The 14,721-nt window shown below is 45.7% G+C and overlaps 1 pseudogene; it reads left to right on the top strand.

The window, feature by feature from the left end:
* LOC133767996 (ADP-ribosylation factor-like protein 5A) overlaps window positions 1-10,876 on the top strand; it is a 31,688-nt pseudogene extending 20,812 nt beyond the window's left edge.
* The last annotated feature ends 3,845 nt before the right edge of the window (window positions 10,877-14,721 follow it).

Below are 14,721 nucleotides of genomic sequence, written 5' to 3'. Positions count from 1 at the left end.
GGATTGACTTCACTCACCAAGGCTGACCTGGCTACAGCCACTGCTGAGGGCCCAATCTGCCGACAGCAGAGACCAACGCTCTGTCCCTATGTGGCACAATTTCCTGGGGTGATCAGCCAGCCACCTGGTGGCAGGTTGATTACATTGGACTACTTCCATCTGGGGAAGCATTTTGCTCTGACTGGAGTAGACACTTGCCCTGGATATGCATTTGCCTTCCCCACCATCTGCGGACTTACAGCATCCCCTGTCCGCCATCGTGGTCCTACACACAGCACTGCCTCTGACCAAGGAACTCACTTCACAGCAGATCAAGTGTGATCAGGGGCCTATGCTCCTGGACTTCTTTCCATGTTCTCTACCATCTTGGAGTAGCTGGCTTGGTAGAACAGTGGGATGGCCCTTTGAAGACTCTCTTACCATGCCAACTGGTGGTAACTCCTTGTAGGATTGGGACAAAGTTCTCCAAGAGGACGTATGTGCTCTGAGTAAGGGTCCAATATATGATGCTGTTCCCCCTTAGCCAGGATTTTTTTTTTAAGGATCAAAGCTTTCTTATACTTGTAAAAGTCTCACCGAAAAAATATTACACAAATGTGTGAACAGAGTTGAAATATAGACATTCGGAATTTCATGTAATAGTTAAATATATTATAAAATAACCTTATCCTATCTATCCTTCAGCTGATTTGCATACTGTGGGAAAATCGGTACACATTTCATCTACAAAAGACATGCTGTATTTAAATCCCCTCTTTCCCTCAACACCATAGCCAGGATTTATAGGTCCAGGTATCAATGGGGTGGCAATGGGAGAAGTACCACTTACTATCAGCCCTAGTGATCCACTAGCAAAAAAAATTTTTTTTTTTAAAAAAAAGCTAAAGTAAGTTTAAAACTTTCTTTACAAAGCAGAGAGTGAGAGAGAAAGAGGGAAATAGAGAGAAGGGAGAGAAGGGGAGAGGAGGGGCGGGGTAAGGGGGAGAGAAGAATGGAGAGGAGAGGAGAGATATCTCTTCCATCCTTCCACCCACTAGTTCACTCCCAAATGCCCATAACAGCCAGAGCTGGGCCAGGCCAAAGCCAGGAGCCTAGAACTATCTATCCAGGACTCCCACAAGGCAGGGGCTCAACCACTTGAGCTATCACCTCCATTAGCAGGGAGCTGGATCAGAACTGCAGTAGCCAGTACTCGATCCAGGCACTCTGCTATGGGAGGTGGTATTCCCAAGCAGAGGCTTAACCCACCTGCCACCATGCCTACCCATAGCAAAATCTGTGATTCTCGTCCCTATGTCCTTACACTCTGCTGGCCTAGCAGCCTTAGTTCCAGAGGGAGGAATGCTTCCTGCAGGCCACATAGCAACGATTTCATTGAGCTGGGAGTTGAGATTGGCACCCGGCCACTGTGGGCCCCTCCTGCCTCTGAACCAACAGGCAAAGAAAGGAGTTACTGTGCAGCCTGGAGTGATTGATCTTGACCCCCGAGAGGAAATATACCTGTTCCACCATGGAGGGAGGGAGGGACACATCTGGAGTAGAGGACATCTCGTAGGGTGTCCCTTAGCATTGCCATGGCCAGTGATTAAGATCAAGGGGCAGCTACAACCGCCTAGCCTTTGCAGGACTACTAGTGGCTGTATGGATTAGGACACTCTATCAGGTGAAGATGGACAGGCAGGTGCTGAAGGCAAAGGGAATACAGGAGCAGTAGCAGAAGAAGGTGTTTTTTTTTTTTATTTTTTTATTTTTTATTTTTGACAGGCAGAGTGGACAGTGAGAGAGAGAGACAGAGAGAAAGGTCTTCCTTTGCCGTTGGTTCACCCTCCAATGGCTGCTGTGGCCGGCGTGCTGCGGCCGGCGTGCTGCGGCCGGCGCACTGCACTGATAGAAGGTGGTTTTGAATGCCTGTGACCCTGTGACCAGGTATGGAAATGGATACTGTAAATGTCATCAGTGTTGGTTCATTTTTTGTTATGAATGTTTATGCACATACATGCACACACTCAAGGATACCTCAGAAAGTTCATGGGAAAGTAGAATTAAAAGTTAACTGGATGGCCAGTGCTATGGCGTAGTAGGTAAAGCCGCTGCCTGCAGTGCTGGCATCCCATATGGGCGCTGGTTCATGTCCTGGCTGCTCCACTTCCGATCCAGCTGTCTGCTATGGCCTGGAAAAGCAGTAGAAGATAGCCCAAGTCCTTGGGCTCTTGCACCCATGTTTGAGATCCGAAAGAATCTCCTAGCTCCTGGCTCCTGGCTTTGGATAGGCACAGCCATTGCAGCCATTTGGGGAGTAAACCAGAGGATGGAAGACCCCCCTCTCTCTCTCTCTCTCTCTCTCTCTCTCTCTCTCTCCCTGCCTCTGACACTCTTTAACTCTGCCTTTCAAAAATATAACTAAATCTTTTAAAAAAGTTAATTGGGTGCAAAACATTTTGAAGTCCATGAAAAGTTTTATCCTGGTAAAAACATTTTCTATGAACTTTTTGAGGACCACTAATATATGTGTGCATGTGTCTATTTGTCTAAACAAATATCTTTGTTTTCTTCCTTCTCTTATCCTCTTAGTATATATTTTTTTAAAGATTTATTTATTTATTTGAAAGGAAGAGCTACAGAGAGAGAGAGAGAGAGAGAGATAGTGAGAGAAAAAGAGAGATCTTCCGTCTGCTGGTTTACTCCCCAGATGGTTGCAAGAGCCAGGACTGGGCCAGGCCAAAGCCAGGAGCCAGGAGCTTCTTCCAGGTCACCCACGTGGTTGCAAGGCCTCAAACACTTGTGCCATCTTCCACTACTTTTCTCAGGCCATTAGCAGGGATGTGGATCAGAAGTGGAACTGCTGGGACAGGAACTAGTGCCCATAAAGAATGCTAGCATTACACACAACGCAGCTTTACCTCTGTACCACAATGCCAGCCCCAGCATAGTATTAAATTGACTTCGTATCACACAACTGAAGTGGTGGTTAAATTCTCAAGTTAAGTTATCAAGAAGACTGCTGTGACCCAAGAACTTTGCAATTTCTTCCAAAGAGGGGGTTAGTACATTTCCAGTTGTATGCAGGATAGTTGTATCCTGTTGGGTGGAAGTATGAGGTTGTTATTATCTTCATTTGGAAATTAAGTATGGTTTAGAGAGGTGTCAGTATATGCCAAAGTTGACCAGAAGTCAACTAGTGATTTGTGATCACTACTTTTATGTGCTAAACTGGCTAAGCCACATTGTAGCATCCAGAAGTTTGTTCAAACACTCATCTGTGTGTTTCTGGGAAGGTATTTTTTTAAAATAAATAAATCTTTTTTTTTTTTTGACAGGCAGAGTGGACAGTGAGAGAGAGAGAGACAGAGAGAAAGGTCTTCCTTTTGCTGTTGGTTCACCCTCCAATGGCCGCTGCAGCCAGCACACCTTGCTGATCCAAAGCCAGGTGCTTCTCCTGGTCTCCCATGTGGGTGCAGGGCCCAAGCACTTGGGCCATCCTCCACTGCACTCCCTGGCCACAGCAGAGAGCTGGCCTGGAAGAGGGGCAACTGGGACAGAATCCGGTACCCCGACTGGGACTAGAAGCTGGTGTGCTGGCGCCACAAGGCGGAGGATTAGCCTGTTGAGCCACGGTGCTGGCCAAAATAAATCATTTTTAAAAAAGATTTATTTATTTATTTGAAAGTAAAGTTACAGAGAGAGGGGGAGAGACAAAGAGATCTTCCATTCACTGGTTCACTCCCCAAAATGGCCACAATGGCCAGGGCTGAGCCAGGTCAAAGCCAGGAGCCAGGAACTTCATTCAGGTCTCTCATGAGGGTGGCAGTGGCCCGAACACTTGGGCCATCCTCCACTGCTTCTCCCAGGTGCATTAGCAGGGAGCTGTACCGGAAGTGGAGAAAACGGGACTCCACGGCTTCGAAGGTGCTTACCTGCTACGTCATGATGCTGGCCCTGAAGCTGTTGTTCAGATGTGATTAGCATTTAAATCAGTGGACTCTGATGAAAGCTTTCCATTATGTGGTTTGCAGAACAATACATACAGTCAATTTCATTCTTTAAAAAAAAAAAAAAAGGTATTCAAATATATGCCTCAACACTCATGGAGAGAGATTTGGAGATTACGCACACCAAACCAGCAATGTGCACTATTTGCTGGGGACTGAGATGGCGTTGAAGTAAGGAAAACAGCATAGTTTCCCCTTTTTATTCTGTGTAGTTTCTGTCATTGAATTTCCTCCTAACTAGAGTACGCTTTTCACATCAGTCCTTAATTTGAGTCCTCTCAAATAAAGATCTTGCTTTACTGTGACTTTGTTTTAGCTGGGAAGATCGCTGTTTTCACCTCCAGGGTGACAAACTTTGTTTCTCAATGTTCGCCTATAACTCTTGGCTGGGAGTAATGCTGTGCTCCTTGAGTCAGAAGCACAGGGATTCCCTGGCATCTTCCCTCCCACCTGTGGAGGCTGTAGAAGTGTGCAGAGTAAGGCCAAGAATAATGTAGCCTGTCTGCGCCTCCGTATTTGATAATAGCTAGATTTGCTAACACACATTGTTCATGATGTGGTCTATTTTGTGTGAGATGGCCTCTTACCGGTCATTCACTTGGGATCTGTAGGCAGCAGACTCCGAGACAGAGCTTGGCAGGCAGGATGTTTATTACCGAGCACCCTTGGGATCAAAGCTTGGGGAAAGGTGGGGAGGGGAGCCGCGGGATAAGTGCAGCTGCAATGCACACTGGCTACCGTCTGGGCCAGTCCCACAAGGAGCCCTGCAGCTGGAGCATCCTGTAGCGCTGTCCTAAGTTGGCCTTCGATGGTCAAGCCTTTATATTCCCTCATCATGCTGTCCTTGGATACAGGCCACCCTGCAAGGGGTGTGACTTTGAGTAAGGCTGCTCTCTGCTCCCCGAGGCAATTCTGGAAAGGGCTGGGTGGCGGTTGAAAGCTGACTGAGGTGTTAGCAAAAGTATTTGCAGGAGCTGGCGCTGTTGGGTAAAGAGTAAAGCCATCAGCATCCCATGTGGGCACCAGTTCGTGTCCCAGCTGCTCCTCTTCCAATCCAGCTCTCAGCTAAGGCCTTGGAAAAGCAGTAGAAGATGGCCCAAGTCCTCCAGGCACTCCCACAATGGGACACAGGCATCGTAACCAGCATCTTAGCTTCCAAACGCCATGCCCAGTCTCTCATGTACGCTTCTTGTTTTTGGCACCAACTTTTCAGGGCTTAAAACCATTATGTGGTATTTTCCCCCCTCAATATTTATGTAATATATAGCAGTATGATACCTCAGTGAGATAATGCTTATTAAGTGCTAGCTGTCATTATTATCGTAATTATTAATGTCACTTTTCTCACCTAGTAAGCAGATGTCTTAGAAACACATGCTATTACCTCCCAAGCCTGGGTAGGATCTGGTTCAAGGGAAAAAGAATATTACAGCAATTTCATCTTGTATACATTATATCAAGGTGGCCTTGAAATAGTTTCAAATTTTAGGTGATTTTCTTGTAGTGTGAGTGCGAATCCATTTTCACAAAGTACAGGCAATTTTATTCCTCTCTTTTGCATTTATAAGATCTAATCGGTATTACTCAGAGACTACCAAGGAACTGTTTTTCTTGGCTTATTAAGGAAACAGCCAGATCCAGATTTTTAATTCATCCCCTCGACAAATGTAATATAATCATAAATTACAACATTCAGTGAAAACCTGGCTTTGGCTCTACAAAAAAAAAAATCATGTGAAAGTATTTTGTGAATGCTCTTGGTGCTTGGTTTTGTACATTTGGCTGCTATCCTGATGCAAACTATCGATCATAGTAGTACTAACACTAACGAGAGAGGCGAGCACTCCCTGAGCTCTGTGCTCATATTTCACTTACATTATGGCGTTTCAGTATCGTCTCAGCCTTCTGGGGTTGATAATATTGAGTTTGTTTTATAGAGAATGAAACTGAAGCTCAGAGGGAGCGAGTTCTTTAAGGTCAAACAACTAGGAAGCAGCAATTGGTAAATTGGACTACAAGATCTGTGCTTCTCACCGCTCCACTCTACTGACATTAAGGATGGATTTAAGTCCATCTCCTTCAAATAATCAATTACTTATTGAAAACCTACCATGAGCCCAGCACAGCCCCGCTTGGGAAAATAAAAAACCATAAGCCTTCTCAATTCATTTAATCTAGCTGAAGGATTCCTTTATTTTTTTAAAAGATTTATTTATTTTACTTGAAAGTCACAGTTACACACAGAGAGAAGGAGAGGGGAGAGAGAGAGAGAGAGAGAGAGAGAGAGAGAGAAAGTGTTCCATCTATTGGCTCACTCCCCAGATGGCTGCAACAGTCAGAGCTGCGCCGATCCAAAGCCAGGAGCCAGGAGCTTCCTCCTGGTCTCCCATGTGGCTGAAGGGGCCCAAGGACTTGGCCATCTTCTACTGCTTTCCCAGGACATAGCAGAGAGCTGGATGGGAAGTGGAGCAGTCAGGTCTCGAACCAGAGCCCATATGGGATGCCCGCGCTTCAGGCAGGGGGTTAACCCGCTGAGCCACAGCGCTGGCCTCCCAACTTTTCTTAAATATTGAAATTTTGATGCCATCCTAGAGAAATACAAAGAAAGTGTGGTTTTTTATTCTTTAGGAAATTTTTTTTACATTCACATGGCCTGTTTGGAATGTTTGCAAATACATTTTAATCAGTATTCTTGCATATTTGGTATAGAATTTTGATAATAGTTTGTATTTTGCCTCATACTTTTTTACAGTAAACTTGTATTGAAAATTGAATTAATTTGCAGAGAACTGTAAACAGTACCAGGTTGAGTGCATTTGAAAAATATTTTGAAATAATTGCATACTTACAGAAAAGTTTCAGGAATAATGCCCACATTAGCCAGTGCTGAGCCAGGTGAAAGCCAGGAGCCAGGAACTCCATCCAAGTTTCCCACATGGGTAGTAGGGACCCACATACTTGAGCCATCACCTGCTGCCTCCCAGAGTGTGCATTAGCAGGAAGTTGGAATCAGGAGCAGAGCTGGGGCTCAAACCCTGGTACTCTAATATAGGACCCAGGTATTGCAGGTGACAGCTTAACCGCAGTGCCAAATGCCTGCCCTGGAAATGTTTATGTTACCTTTTTTTTTTTGTAATCCATCCTGTATTCTAGGGCATTCTTTCTTTTTTTATTTAATAAATGTGAATTTACAAAGTGCAACTTTTTTTTTTTTTTGACAGGCAGAGTGGACAGTGAGAGAGAGAGACAGAGAGAAAGGTCTTCCTTTTTGCCGTTGGTTCACCCTCCAATGGCCGCTGCGGCCGGCGCATCTCGCTGATCTGAAGCCAGGAGCCAGGTGCTTCTCCTGGTCTCCCATGCGGATGCAGGGCCCAAGCACTTGGGCCATCCTCCACTGCCTTCCCAGACCACAGCAGAGAGCTGGCCTGGAAGAGGGGCAACTGGGACAGAATCCGGCGCCCCGATGGGGACTAGAAGCTGGTGTGCCGGCGCTGCAGGTGGAGGATTAGCCTAGTGAGCTACAGCAGCGCCGGCCACAAAGTGCAACTTTTGCATTGTTGTGGCTCCCCCCACCCCAACCTCCCTCCCTCCCACAGCCCTCCCCTCTCCCACCCCCTCTCCCATCCCACTCTTCATCGAGTTTCATTTTCAATTATCTTTATATACAGAAGATCAACTCAGTATATACTAAGCAAAGATTTCAACAGACTGCACTCACACAACCGCACAAGGTATAGAGTACTGTTCGACTAGTAGTGTTATCTTTAACTCTCATAGTAAAACACATTAAGGACAGAGATCCTACATGGGGAGCATGTGCCCAGTGACTCCAGTTGTTGATTTAACAATTGGCACTCTTATTTATGACGTCAGTAATCACCCAAGGCTCTTGCCATGAGCTGTCGAGGCTATGGAAGCCCCTTGAGTTCACCAGCTCTGAACTTGTTTAGTCAAGGCCGTATCACAGTGGAGGTTCCTTCCTCCCTTCGGAGAAAGGTGCCTCCCTCCTTGATGGCCTGTTCCTTCTGCTGGGGTCTTGTTCACCAGGATCTTTCATTTAGGTTGTTTTTGCCACTGTGTTTTGGCTTTCCATGCCTGTGAGACTCTCGTGGGCCTTTTAGCCAGATCCGAATGCCCCAAGGGTTGATTCTGAGGCAGGAGTGCTGTTTTGGGCATTTGCCATTCTATGAGTCTGCTGTGTGTCCTGCTTCCCCTGCAGGATCATTCTCTCCCTTTTAATTCTATCCTTCATTATTTGCTTACACTGGTCTTATTTGTGAAATCTCTTCAACACATACCCTATCTTTTTGATCGGCTGTGTATTTATACTTATCACTTTACCAAGTGCGCTGGCATTGGTACCTGCCTCCTTGATAAGATTGAGTTGGAATCCCCTGGCACATTTCTAGTTCCACCATTGGAGGTAAGTCCGAGTGAGCATGTGCCGACCTGTATATTTCCTCCCTCTCTTATTCCCATTCTTATATTTAACAGAGATCACTTTTCTGTTAAATGGCTAAGAATAATTGTGTATTAATTACAGAGTTCAACCAGTGGTATTAAGTAGAACAAACAGAACAATAACAACAACAACAAAAGATACTAAAAGGAATAAAATAGTAAGTTGTTCCTCAACAGTCTAGACAAGGGCTGATCATGCCATTGTCTCTCATAGTGTCCATTTCACTTCAACGGGTTTCCTTTTAGATGCTCGTTTAGTTGTCATCGATCAGGGAGAACATATGATATTTGTCCCTTTTGGACTGGCTTATTTCACTCAGCATGATGTTTTCCAGCTTCCTCCATCTTGTTGTAAATGCCCGGATTTCATTGTTTTTTACTGCTGTATAGTGTTCCATAGAGTACATATCCCATAGTTTCTTTATCCAGTCATCCGTTGATGGACATTTAGGTTGATTCCATGTCTTAGCTATTGTGAATTGAGCTGCAACAAATATCGAGGTGCAAATGGCTCTTTTTTTCCCCCTTTAATTCCATTTGGGTAAATTCCAAGGAGTGGGATGGCTGGGTCCTGTGGTAGGGCTATATTCAGGTTTCTGAGGATTGTCCAAACTGTCTTCCATAGTGGCTTTACCAGTTTTCATTCCCACCAACAGTGGATTAGTGTCCCTTTTCCCCCACATCCTCGCCAGCATCTGTTGTTGGTAGATTTCTGAATGTGAGCCGTTCTCACCGGAGTGAGGTGAAACCTCATTGTGGTTTTGATTTGCATTTCCCTGATGGCTAGGGATCCTGAGCATTTTTTCCTGTGTCTTTTGGCCATTTGGATTTCCTCTTTTGAAAATTGTCTGTGTAGGTCCTTGGCCCATCTTTTTATTGGGTTGTTTGTTTTGTTTCTGTGGTGTTTCTTGATCATTTTATAGATTCTAGTTGTTAATCCTTTATCTGTTGTGTAGCTTGCGAATAACATCTCTCTAGGGAATTCTTTTAACCCCAAATCTTATAGGCTGCATTTAAATAGACCCCACCCCCCTGCCCCGGCCCGTTTACTGTCCTTCTTGGAGAACAGAACTTGTGTGAATGTTCATGTTCCTTGTTCATGTTGCTTTGAGGATCCTGATGGTCGTTTTCCAGTCTTCTTTGGTCCAGGCTCTGCAGTTTCGTGTTTCAAATCTTCTCATTGCGGGGCAGGCACTTGATAGAGCTGTTCAGAGGCTGTGTCCCCTGTCACAGTGCTTGGGCTTGCGCCTTAGCTCTGCTTCCTATTCCAACTTCCTGCTGGTAGGCACCGTGGGAAGCAACAGATGATGGCTCAAATATTTGGAATCTTGTCCCGGACATGGGAGAAGTGCATTGCATTCTGGGATCATGGCTTCAACCTGGCCTAGCCTTGGCTGTTATGGGCATTTGGGGGAGTGAATCAATGAATGGGAGATCTCTTTATCTGCCTGTCTGCGTTTCAAATAAATAAAAAAATTTAAAAACTTCTTTGAGTTATAAATGTGAGCTTTGACCATGTTCCTTTTAACAGGGTTGTTATTTTTATTTTCTGCCTAGTTTCCTTTTTTTCTTCTATGTTCTATGTTAGAATAAAATTTCCCTCTCATTGATAATAGCATATAATTAGCTTTGTACCACTCGTCTCTCCTTTGTGGTAAATTGAACCATACATCCTGGTGTTCACACTCCTGTGTAGCCTTCCCCAGAATCTGGGCTGGCTCTGAGACCTGCTTTAACCAACAGATTGCAAGGGAAGAGACAGAGTGCTGCTTCCAGGCTTAAGCCCAGGGAAGCCCCAGCTGCCCTGAGGCCGCCATGCTGTGAGCAGTTGTCCTCCGCATGGCTTCTCCTTGAGCCCTACTCAGCCACATGGAGAGGCCATGTGGAGAAGAACTAAATCCCTGGCTGGAAGCCCCAGCTGACTTCCAACCAACTGCTGACACCAACTTGCCTGGCGCCGAGCGAGGCCATCTTGGAAGAGGATCCTCTGGTCACGGTTGCACCACACAGCTGCCGCCATGTGGTGACAGATCCTCCTTGCCAAGCCCTGTCCAAACTGCAGAATTGTGAGCCAATAATTTACTTTAGCTGCACTGTTTTGGAGTCGTTTGCTAAATAGCAAGCGCTAATTAAAAAACACTAAACACACTCTTGGGCGTGACCCATCTGGAGGATGAATTAGCTGGATAAGATCATCTCTACGTATTAAAACTATGATTTAGAGTGTGGTCCACTTGTTCCATTGCTGCTCGACTTTTGCCTACAACCTATGTTGGTCCTGTAGATTCTTACTTGATGCTGATTTGTGACTAATCACGCTGATAGTGGTTTTGTTTCTTCCTCAGACACAGCTGTCTGAATTGCCAGGGTCCCTCTACATACCACCTTTGGGCTCCAGTGCGCTAACACTGCTCCCGGCGAGGTGACGCGTCCGTGTTATGAGCTCGCCTTCTCCTGCATCATCTCCGTCAGCCATACCACAGCTGCATCCTCACAGCTGGCCTGGCTGATTCACTGCCATTTCTTGGCCCTCGGAAAATCCCACTGGCACACTTCGTCAAGCCCAGGGTCCCAAAACTTTGCCGTTCCCACCATTCTGCTGTTTCTGGCGCCGTCACACTCCTACACGGGTCACTTTTCCAAGATGTAACACTCTCATTCCCATGAACTTCCTGTGAATAACACGTGCTATGAGGAAGTTAATGAGAAAAAGACTTTTCTTTTTTGGTGGAGTCTTGGCTCAGAATATTTCTGAAGTAGTCATCGTCAATTAATTATGAAGTAGTCATCATCAATTAATTATGCCTCATGATTTCTGTGATATGGATGTGAAACTCTTAATTGTTTCTTCACATCACTTTGAATACGTGTCTCAGGATATTACAGCACATCTGTTCTCCTGGAGCTGAATTCGTTCCAGAAGGAACATGTTTCCTATTAAACATTGCCCAATCACTGTTGAAGGGTCTTTAAGCTTGGAGAGTATTAAAGTAGTTGATTCTCAGCATTTTTCAAATGACTTTCAATTTTCGCTACTGCTGGCCATCTGCTTATTCACTCAGAGAGAGTTCCAAACATAGCCTGGAGCCATGATGAGTCATCCTAACAGGCTCACTGGAGCAGATGCTATAATAACCCTGGTCTTCCCAGAACTTCCAAGTGCTTTAGAGAAGACCTGCGTGCCCGGTGAAGGTCCACCTATCATGTCTCACAGAAGCCAAGCATGTTATCTGAGATAATAGCAAAATAGAAGAGTTGCTCTATGGGACGAGCAGACTCCGCAAATGGCCATGATGCGAGGTTCCAGGGCCAAGGTCACTGTCTCCCCTCCCCACTCCCCAGATCTCTCAAACTGGAAAAGCACTGATTGTCACGTGCCTCTAAAATACATGCCTAAAACTTCCCAGGGACATATAGTTTGCCTGCTTGTGCTGTCCTACTCTAATGAATTGGATTTGTTCGCTTTTAGGCAGCATTCTTTCTTTATAGGAAGTGCCTCTCCTGTGCTTCCCATGATCCGATGGCTACAATTCCCAGGCCTCACTCACTTGGCAGTAGTAACAATAGCACATGAACCATGCTTGGCCAGGCACGCTAACCTCTTGGTGCAGACGTGGGATTGGTTCAGGTATGGGCCATTGATTCAAGCAAGGCTGATGAGACTTGCACTGAACTGATGGATGGCTACTGATAGAGGAATCCTGCAGAAGTTGCCTGCTTGGGATGTAGCATGGAGCCGCAGTCATCTTCCCGAGTCACGTGGGGTCTGTCTTCTATTAAGGGCAAACTCAGGCACAGCAGCAGAGTGAACACACAGGGAGAAAATGCAAAGGCCAGTATGGATCTGACCCCTCAGTAATTGAATCTCTTAGACAACTCAGTCTTTTGCTCTTTTACCCAAGCTCATTTAAGCTGTGTTTGTGTCATTTGCAATTCTGCAGTCGTGATGGATAGCAATCTATTTTTTTAAGATTTATTTTTATTTATTTGAAAGGCAGGGTTACAGAGTTACTTATGATCAGGATCCACTGGAAGTATTACAACTTAATTGTACTCTCTAATCTATTTCTTTTTTTTTTTTCTTCAAATCAAATGACTGGTGTCTTTTACTGTATTTATTTTAAAGATTTATTTATTTGAAAGGCAGAGTTACAGAGAGGCAGAGAGAGAGAGAGAGAGAGAGAATCTTCCATCTGCTGGCTCACTCCCCAAATGGCCACAATGGCCAGGGCAGTCCAGACTAAAGCCAGAAGCCAGGAGCTTCTTCTGGGTCTTCCATGTGGGTTCAGGGACCCAAGCACTTTAGCCATCTTCTGCTGCTTTCCTAGGTGTATTAGCAAGGAGCTAGATTGGAAGTGGAGCAGCCAGGCCTTGAACAAGCCCCCATATAAGATGCCAGCATTGCAGGAGGAGGCTTAACCTGCTACATTACAACACCAGCCCTAGCAATCTATTTTGCTTTTCATTTCTTATTTATTTATTTGAGAGGTAGAGTTACAGAGGGAGGGAGAGACAGAAAGGTCTTCCATTTGCTGGTTCACTCCACAAATGGCCACAACAGTTGGAGCTGGACTGATCCGAAGCCAGGAGCCAAGAGCTTCTTCCAGGTCTCCTATGTGGGTGCAGGGGCCCAAACACTTGGGCCATCCCCCACTGCTTTCCCAGGTCATCAGCAGAGAGCTGGATCGGAAGAGGAGCAGCTGGGGTATGAACCAGTACCCATATGCAGCAGGTGGAGGCTTAGCCTACTACACCACAGCGCTGGCCCCTCCAGCAATCTTTCTTAAGGATAATTAAAAATACCTTTCTTCTTGGAAATATAAGTAGCAATTGTTGAAACTTGAGAACAGAATTTTCATAAAGAAATTTTTCAGAAGATGAGAGTGCCAGAGCTAGAAGTGGTTTCTTTAATCCAGACAGGTAGAACCTTGTCTGACAAGATTCTCTGTCCAGATCTTTCCAAAGAAATCTGTTGTTACCTCCTGGGAGGCCATAGCCTCAGGAATATATGATTGTTGCTTCACTCTAGGATTCCGAGAGTAAGTGGAATTAAGGGACTCTGGCCAACGTGGCTCCCAAGGAAGGCCTAAGCGTAGATGTTGAGATCGGATGATATAGACTTGAAGAAGTCCTGCTTCCGGTGTCTTGCAGGAACGCACCAAGAGTAAGCTGGATGTGTCAGGAGCAGTGAGATGGATGTATCTGACCAAAGGTGATCAGTAACCTGGTTTTTAGCTCATCTCTAACTCCCAGCTTTGTAATTTTTTTTTTTTTTGACAGGCAGAGTGGACAGTGAGAGAGAGAGAGACAGAGAGAAAGGTCTTCCTTTGCCGTTGGTTCACCCTCCAATGGCCACTGCGGCCGGCGCATCTCGCTGATCTGAAGCCAGGAGCCAGGTGCTTCTCCTGGTCTCCCATGTGGGTGCAGGGCCCAAGCACTTGGGCCATCCTCCACTGCCCTCCTGGGCCTCAGCAGAGAGCTGGACTGGAAGAGGGGCAACTGGGACAGAATCCGGCGCCCCGACCGGGACTAGAACCAGTGCTGGTGCCGCAGGTGGAGGATTAGCCTGTTGAGCCACAGCAACAGCCCCAGCTTTGTAATTAAGTGCTTTTGTCTTTACAAAGCAAACAGGCATAGTCCTCTACGACTTTCCAACCTTCTGAATGTCTTCCTCTCTCTTTAAGTCTTATTTTCCCACCTGTTTACTTGAATTTTGCCTTTTTGCTTTGATTAGTGATTTTCAGTTTAAACTGTGCCTGTATTTTCTATTTTAAGGTATCTTAAACTCATCTCAGTAGTACAGCAACCCTATCAGTAAGATATTTTAAGCACAAATCCCACTACATGCATATTTATTTATAAGTTATTTAGTGTGTATTCATATATCGCACATAGATGTGAAAAAGCAGAGCATTAAGGATACTGTTAAAAGATTTATTAACCAATTTGAAAGACAGAGTTACAGAGAGAGAGGGAGACAGACACACACACACAGAGGGGAGGGAGGGAGGGAGGGAGGGAGACAAAGAGAGAGAGAGAATCTTCCAAACGGGAATTTACTCCCCAAATGGCAGCAAAAGTAAGGGCTGAGCCAGGCTGAAGCTGGCAGCCAGGGTTCCCATCTGGGTTTCCCACATGGGTGGCAGGGCCCATGCACGTGGGCCATCTTCTGCTACTTTCCCAGTCATCTTAGTGGGGAACTGGATCAGAAGTGGAGCAGCCAGGACTCAAACCAGGGCTAATGCAGGCAGCAGCTTCATCTGCTGTGCCA

Source organism: Lepus europaeus, chromosome 10, assembly GCF_033115175.1.
Source record: "Lepus europaeus isolate LE1 chromosome 10, mLepTim1.pri, whole genome shotgun sequence".
NCBI lineage: Eukaryota > Metazoa > Chordata > Mammalia > Lagomorpha > Leporidae > Lepus > Lepus europaeus.
The sequence above is the reverse complement of the archived record's forward strand: the minus strand, read 5'-3'. Positions and strand labels throughout refer to the sequence as shown.